The sequence below is a fragment of the Ceratotherium simum genome, unplaced genomic scaffold, assembly GCF_057802395.1.
Source record: "Ceratotherium simum simum isolate JZ-2026a unplaced genomic scaffold, ASM5780239v1 HiC_scaffold_43, whole genome shotgun sequence".
Lineage (NCBI taxonomy): Eukaryota > Metazoa > Chordata > Mammalia > Perissodactyla > Rhinocerotidae > Ceratotherium > Ceratotherium simum.
Genome location: NW_028261259.1, coordinates 6108218 through 6116294, shown reverse-complemented (window position 1 = coordinate 6116294; position 8077 = coordinate 6108218). Strand labels below are relative to the sequence as shown.

Sequence of the window (8077 nt, the reverse complement as noted above, 5' to 3'; positions counted from 1 at the left end):
GAGCGGGGATTACAAAGGATGTGTGCCTAGGAAGTGGGAACGCTGGGAGCCATTGTGTGGGCTGCCCACCACATAGGCTGAGATGACCTCCACTCAGGCACTTGGACCTGAGTCTAAACATAACAGGAGGCCCTGGAGGGTTGCGAGCCAGAAGGAGATGATGTCTGAACGTCATTTCATTTCAACCCTCCCTAGGGACACTGGGAAACAGGCAAGAGGGGAAGTGCCTCTCCCAGACGCCCAGCAGACCCAAGCCTCTTTGCGTTGTATTCTCTGCTACAGCCAGCCATTTCTGTAATCTTGGCACTGCCAAGTCTGTGCAGGAGCTACGTGTGGGAGCAGCCCATGGTTTCACAGGCTCTGAAGGGATCTCTAGGTCTATACACATGATGACATCCCTAGGAAGTAGATGCTAGAATGACCCCCACTACACAGACAGGGACACGGGGGAGGCCCTGAGAGGCGCAGGGTTGTCCAGGGTGACATCACTGGCAAGAAGCAGGAGCGGGACTGAATTCAACTCTGTGTCCTCAAAGCTGGGGCCCTGGTTGTGTCCAGACCTCCCCAGAGGCTGTGGGGTGGACTGTGTTGGTGTGATTGTGTCTGGACAGGGTGTGGAGATGGAGAGTGAGCAGTCAGCAGCCCGAGGGACCCTTAGGAAGGTCTTGTGTGAGGAGGAAGCTTAGGTAAGGGGATCCCAGGAAGTGACCTCACAGAGCCCAACAGAACTTGGAACCCTGGTAACTAGGCACCCACATCCTAAATACAGCCCCCAAGCGAGCTCACTTGTCTAGCACTTGTCTAGAAGGAGCAACATGTTTAGTTGCTACTTCCAGATGTCCAGGGGCCAGAGCCCCAGGAAAGCCCCAAAACACCGATGCAGATGCTGGTGTCCCTCTCACGGTCGACGGCTGTGGCCATTTACCCGGAGGGATGGAAAGGTAAAATCGGGAGGCTCAGGGAAGGCCATTCCAAACCAGGCTACCACTGTGGTCCCATCAGGGCAGCCCTACATCCCCTCCCCATGTGTTCCTGGAAGGGCGGGTTCATGTGGGTGGACCACCGTGAGCAGGAGCAGTCGGTGAGGTGTTAGAAGCCTGGGGGGGGTCGGTCAGGTTCAAAGCCCAGGTCAAGGCCGGCTGGGTGGGACATGGAGTGCTGGGGTGGCGCCCTTCTGCCTGAGGTTTATCACAAGCCCCTGAGGTGTAGGTCTTTCCTCAGGGGTGGAATACTGTGCAGACACAGGTGTGTGCCTGATCTGGGAGAATTAGGTCCAGAGGGCAGAAGCAACAGCAAAGACATCTGGGCAGGGCTCTGATGCCTCTGGGACGGAGCCAGTCACTGTCTTTGCAGAGCTCCAGACAGGAGATCAGCGTGGAGCTGGTGGAAGGGGATATTCCATCCATCTCACCGATGGAGGCGCCGGTGTCCCACAGGACTGGATCAGCAGCTACAGGGAGAGTGTCTGCAGTGGCAGTGATAAAACCTTCAGAGCCACCAGAGGACCCAGCTTCAATCCCGGGAGAACAATCATATCCACCATGTCCTGCAGCAGACCAGGAGGCAGCTGAGGGCCCAGCCTCCAAGCAGGGTGCGCCATCCCCTGCACAGGATCCTGTAGGATACCAGGAGGCAGAAGAGGCCCAAACCTCTGTGCAGGGAGAGCCATCCCCTGCACAGCCTCCTGCAGGAGATGAGGAGGCAGCTGAGATCTCTGCCTCCGTGCTGGAACAGAGATCTCCTGCACAGCCGCCTGCAGGACTCCAGGAGGCAGCTGAGGCCCCAACCTCCGTGCAGGGAGAGCCATCCCCTGCACAGTCTCCTGCAGGAGACCAGGAGGCAGCTGAGGCCCCAACCTCCGTGCAGGGAGAGCCATCCCCTGCACAGTCTCCTGCAGGAGACCAGGAGGCAGCTGAGGCCCCAGCCTCTGTGCAGGGAGAGCCATCCCTTGCACAGCCTCCTGCAGGAGAACAGGAGGTAGCTGAGGGCCCAACCTCTAAGCAGGGTGCGCCATCCCCTGCACAGGATCCTGTAGGATACCAGGAGGCAGAAGAGGCCCAAACCTCTGTGCAGGGAGAGCCATACCCTGCACAGCCTCCTGCAGGAGACGAGGAGGCAGCTGAGGTCCCTGCCTCCGTGCAGGTAGCGCCATCCCTTGCACAGGCTCCTGCAGGAGACAGGGAGGCAGCTGTGGCCCGAGCCTCCATGCAGGGACAGACATCTCCTGCACAGCCTCCTGCAGGAGAATGAGATGCAGCTGAGGCCCCAGCCTCCGTGAAGGCAGAGCCATTCCCTGCACAGGCTCATGCAGGAGAACAGGAGGCAGCTGAGACCCCAGCCTCTGTGCAGGGAGATCCATGCCCTGCACAGGCTCCTGCAGGAGACAGGGAGGCAGCTGAGGCCCCAGCCTCCGTGCAGGGAGAGCCATCCCCTGCAAGGTGCCTGCAGGAGACAGGGAGGCAGCTGAGGCCAAATTCTGCGGCCTGGGAGATCTGGCTCGCGAACCTCCCTCATTAGCACCTCCAATCCCACCTGTTCCACCTGCTCCATTACCACACATTTCCTTCCCCACCCTGCCTATTGTATTTGTTTCTTTCTTGGTTCCTTTCATTGCTTTGTTTTTATTGTTTATATCTTGAATATTTAAAATAAATTTAACTTTCATCTTTTAACAATTTACTGTTTTTCATTTTAAATTGTACACTTCATGAGCATCAAGTACATTCACAATGCTGTGCATCCATCACCGTTGTCTGGGTTCAGAATATTTCATTCTCCAAAAGGAAACCCTATTCTAAAAGCAGTCACTCCCCATTTCTCGCTCGGGCCCTGGCAACCCCTAATCTGTTTTCTGTCACTGGTTTTTTTTTTCTTTTTATCTGTTCTGGATGTTTCCTATAAGTGAAATCATGCTGTAGGTGGCCATTGTGTCTGCCCACTCATTTTCACACGGCCTGATGGCTTTTCCTTTTCTGTTCTTATTTGAAATAGAATTTCTCTAAATTGATAGGAAAATCCCAGATGGAGTCTAGACTTGATGTATCAAAGAAAGCCCTTTTGGTAAATATGTGCATAATCTTGGGGTACAGACTGTTGTTCTAAGTGGGACACCAGAGCCAGAAGCCACACACGAAACGCGTTGCTCTTCATGCGGCCAAAACAAAAACAAGAAAAGGATTGAAAGCTGGAAAGACAAACCATAAACCGGAATGTATCCTCATAACACAAGGCCAGGGAAAGGTTACGCCTCCTTGTGGTCCAAAAAAATGCTCGAAAGTCAGAGTTTTAAAAAGAGATAAAGAGCAAACACATTCAACGCCAACGAGAGGCGCTACACAGGGGCAGCATGTGTCAGAGATGCTCGAGCTCCCCGAGGAGGAGACGCGCACATGGAGACACTGTGGAGAGGGCACTGGGCCCCATAAGATGGGCAGGGTTCCAGTGTGGTGACGACAAGCCCTGGTGACAATGTGAGGAAGCAGAGGCCCCAGAAGACCCCTAGAGACAAGTGTGAAAGGACACTCTTCTCTGGGGACCAGCCTGCAGGACCCATCGCTGTCCCCAGGGGCACGCCTGTGCTGGCGGTGCTGATCCCAGGACTTCATCCCACAGAAATTCCTGCCCAACTTTTCAAAGATGTATTTTCCAGACTATTCATCACAGCACTGGTTGCAATAGCAAGCAATTGGAAGGAACGCTACTGTCCATGGCGAGGCGATGGGATCCATCCTTCCCATCTGTAAGACCACGTATATGTCATATCAGCCGGGAGACATGCATCTATGAAAATGAATCTGTGTGTGAGCGAGAGACAGAGACAGACAGACAGAAAGAGAGAGACAGACCCAGAGAGATACGCACCAAATCGTCCATGGGCTTCACCTCTGGGGATGGGAATTGCCACTCACTTCTCTTCTCCTTTAGGGACCTGCGTGATGTTTCAACTTGATAGAATGTGCCTCTATTCCTCTTATAATTCTAACAAGATTAAAATCACATGGTTAATGTTATCCATTTATCACTCATCTTTGGACTGAAGTACATTATGTAGTTTTTCTTTGTAAAGGTTTTTATTACAAAGACAATGAACTTTTATTATAGTAAAAGAATGAATTCTAAGGGAATTAAGAATTAAGTGGAAACTGAGGAGTGACCTTAATAGGCAGTGTTCACCGTTTCAGTCCTTTGCCCTTGTATGCACGTGTGTGTGCACGTGTGTGCATGTGCCTATTCAGCTGTGTGCATCTGTATGCACATGGGTATGTCTATGTGCAAGTGTGTGTGTGTGTGCACTTGCGTCTATCATGTGGGAAGGACTGCAGGGAGTGTGCTCTTCTGGAACCTGATTTCCCCAGGGCTGGACCCTGGCCAGTCAATCCTCTTCCTCCTCTGTGTCAGCCTCAGAATTTCCTAAGAGCCTCTGCTGGGCAACACGGATCATTTCTGATTTTTCACTCCCGTCATCGTGCTGAAAGGAACACCTGCATCCATAAATCTCTACTTCTTTAGGACTGATCCCTAGAGGTGGAGATTCTGGCTCATAATGTAAATGTGATGTTAAGGTGTTGGTCACAGTCTGACACCCAAGGTCTCCTTCTACGCTGTGATCTTGTTTGGGAACGGGGATTCCAGAAACCCTGAAGCAGAGACCTGAGGGAGGGAGGGAGAAGGAGGAGCAGCTAGGATGCAGGGGATGAAGGTACCTGGGGTGACCTGCCCAGCTGGAAGGCCCCGCTCCTGTTCCTTCTGGCCCTACCACTCCCCTCACCCCTGGCCCCGCCCCTACCACACCTGACTCCACTTTGGCCTTGCCCATGACCCTCCTGCTCCCTAATTGACCTGAGCTGAGCAGCCTGGCCTGCCATCCAGGACAGATGATGATGAAGGTCTGGACACTCCTGCCTGCTCCCTCTCCCTCCAAGCAGAGAGCCCCATCCTCAGTAGGGAAAGCACATCTAGGGCAGTGCAGTGAGTCACAGGGACCTCCTTGAACATGCTCCCTCCGGGGGGAGTTCTCAGTTGCAACAGCAGGACCCACTTGAGCTTGTGTGAGCAGAAGTGACTTTGACAAGACACAGTGGAGGTGTCATAGAAGGTGCCAGAAGGTCAGAGCACGGGGCTGGAGGCTTTGGAGAAGGTCATTGTGCCAAAGCACACCTCAGGGTCTTCCAGGAGTGATGGCTGCCTCAGGCACTGTGCCAGCCCCGGCCCACATATCCAGCACATTCAGCCTCTGCGATGGAGGGGCCCTGCTCAGTGGGGATGAGCGAGAGAGCACTGGTTACCTCGGAGAGGCACTGCCATTGGAGCCTCGGTTTCCTCACCTGTGAAGTGGGGTGGCAGCCGACCTTTCATGGTGGTGTCAGACAAGTTCGCTGAGGCTGCACCTGGAGTGCCCTGCACCTTCTCAGATCTCAACAGCTATTAGCTCTAATGAAGAGAAATCACGGGAGGAGAGATGGGGCTGGGTCCTGGATCCCCACCTGGCTGGCTGACTGCCGTGGGACGAGATGGGGTGGAGAAAGGCATTCCAGAGAAACAGCGGAGTCAGAGCGAGTAGGGCATGCCTGGTGGGAGATCAGAGTGGGCAGAAGCGAAGGGCCCCAGGGGGATCTCAGTGGGGTGACATCAGCAGGAACAGCTCACGGTGATGAGCACTTACCGGGGCCTCTGTTCTCCTCTTGAGCTATCGCCTTGAATCCTCCCCACAACTCCTTGGGGGAGGAACAATTATTGTCTTCATTTTACTGATGAGGAAACTGAGGCTCAAAGAGACTTGCCCCGTCTGTGCCCTGCAGAGTGGCAGAGCCGGGATTTGAACCCAGTGCCTCTTAGACCCCATAGGGCCTGCCTGAGAAGGGCTCCCCCATGCTGAGGGAGGGACCTCTTTTCCCTACAGTTCTGACAACTTTTGGTCCTGATACCCAGAGAGACCTCACTCTGCGTGGGGATAGGCTGGTCCTTGGTACTGGGAGAGCCCACAGCGCCCACGGCTGGTCATTCCCCGGCCACCATACCCAGCCCCAGGCAGACGGAGTGTCCCTGTCCCTTTAGTTCAGTGATGGCTGGAGGCCAGAAGGGTGCACGCCCCAGGGAGGCCAGGACCCCTGAGCCCGAGGAGGCCACAGTGCAGGACAGTGGTTTGGAATGATCCAAAGTCAGAGAAACAGGGGTGCTAGTCACTGCTCAGCCTCTTTCTAGCTGGTGATGTAGGTGAGGCTCTCAGCCTCAGTTTCCCCATCTGTACAATGAGGAAATGACTTGGCCTCCTGATGGGCTGTTGGGAGACTTCCCTGAGGAATGGCTTGAGCATCTCTAGCCTGGTGCCTGGAGCGTGTTAAGAGCCCCCTGCCAGGCTGTCACAGTGGTCCTCCAGGGCGCAGGGTCTGGGAAGTCCCTCCTCAGGTTCCCTTCCTGCTGCCCTGCTCCCGGGAACATTCAGCAACTTTTGAGGAGGAGCTGAAGAAGATCCAGGACCACACTGTGTTGCAGGTGACGGAGGCTCAACACTGGAAGGACAGCTGGACATGCTCCATGCCACCGTCCAGGGCTTGTGCTGTGACCCCCTGTGAGCCCGCCACAGATAAAGGCTCCTCTTGTGTGGATACAGCTTCTGTGGTTTATTCACTTATTGCTTCATTCACCCAGTCATTCCTTCACTCATTCCTTCACTCACTCACTCCTGCACTCATGTACTCATTCATGCATTCGTTCATTGTTTCACTCACTCATTCAGCCAATACGATCTGGTCCCTGCCATGGGCCGAGCACTGTAACTTCACCAGTGAGTATGACCCGACGTGGTCCCTGCCCACCTGGAGCTCACATCCACTGTGTGATCAGAAAGAGGGCTGTCCCTCGGGTTAGCAGTGGTGATGAGCACCAGGAATCCACTTCTGAAAGTAGAGGCCACCCATGCAAACAAAAGAACGGAGAAAACCCATGCTTGGCACTTCATCGACAAAAAAAAATAATTAAAAGTTAAGAAAAATAAAGATATGCTATATTTAACAAAATGTGGGTTCTAATCACAAGTGTGCACTCATTCCTACAACCAATGAGAAGTAATCCAGAGTGGACTGGGTATTTGTATCACATTTTTACGGCCAATAATAGCATTTCAGTAACATGTTCCAGGGCCTCACGATTTTCCTAAGTCCTCTGTGATCCTCTAACACTTAAATCTTTCTCCTTGGAAGCCTCTGTCCTGTCACCCTCCTTGTTAATGGCTCTTCCACTGTTCGGGGGCCTACCCTGCACGGCCACACTCGTCAGTGAATCTCCACGTTGTTTAGACAGGCTGCCGTTCTTTTCTTTGCATGGGTGGCCTCTACTTTCAGAAGTGGATTCCTGGTGCTCATCACCCCTGCTAACCCGAGGGACAGCCCTCTTTCAGGTCACACAGTGGATGTGAGCTCCAGGTGGGCAGGGACCACGTGGGGTCATACTCACTGGTGAAGTTACAGTGCTCGGCCCATGGCAGGGACCAGAACGTATTGGCTGAATGAGTGAGTGAAACAATGAACGAATGCATGAATGAGTACATGAGTGCAGGAGTGAGTGAGTGAAGGAATGAGTGAAGGAATGACTGGGTGAATGAAGCAATAAGTGAGTAAACCACAGAAGCTGGATCCACACAGGAGGAGCCTTTATCTGTGGCGGGCTCACAGGGGGTCACAGCACAAGCCCTGGACAGTGGCATGGAGCATGTCCAGCTGTCCTCCCAGCGCTGAGCCTCCGTCACCTGCAACACAGTGTGGTCCTGGATCTTCTTCAGCTCCTCCTCAAACAATGCTGAATGTTCCCGGGAGCAGGGCAGCAGGAAGGGAACCTGAGGAGGGACTTCCCAGACCCTGCGCCCTGGAGGACCACTGTGACAGCCTGGCAGGGGGCTCTTAACACGCTCCGGGCACCAGGCTAGAGATGCTCAAGCAATTCCTCAGGGAAGTCTCCCAACAGCCCATCAGGAGGCCAAGTTATTTCCTCATTGTACAGATGGGGAAACAGGCTGAGAGCCTCACCTGCATCACCAGCTAGAAAGAGGCTGATCAGGGACTAGGACCCCTGTTTCTCTGAC

General features: G+C 53.9%; 1 long non-coding RNA gene across 1 annotated transcript; it reads right to left on the bottom strand.

Moving 5' to 3' along the window:
- Window positions 1-2878: 2878 nt before the first annotated feature.
- LOC147911484 (uncharacterized) lies at window positions 2879-6916 on the bottom strand. The gene is made up of 3 exons (XR_015550853.1): window positions 4840-6916; window positions 3862-3978; window positions 2879-3780 (listed from the first exon to the last, which is right to left on the bottom strand). It is a non-coding gene; the product is annotated as an uncharacterized LOC147911484 (long non-coding RNA).
- Between the last annotated feature and the right edge of the window lie 1161 nt (window positions 6917-8077).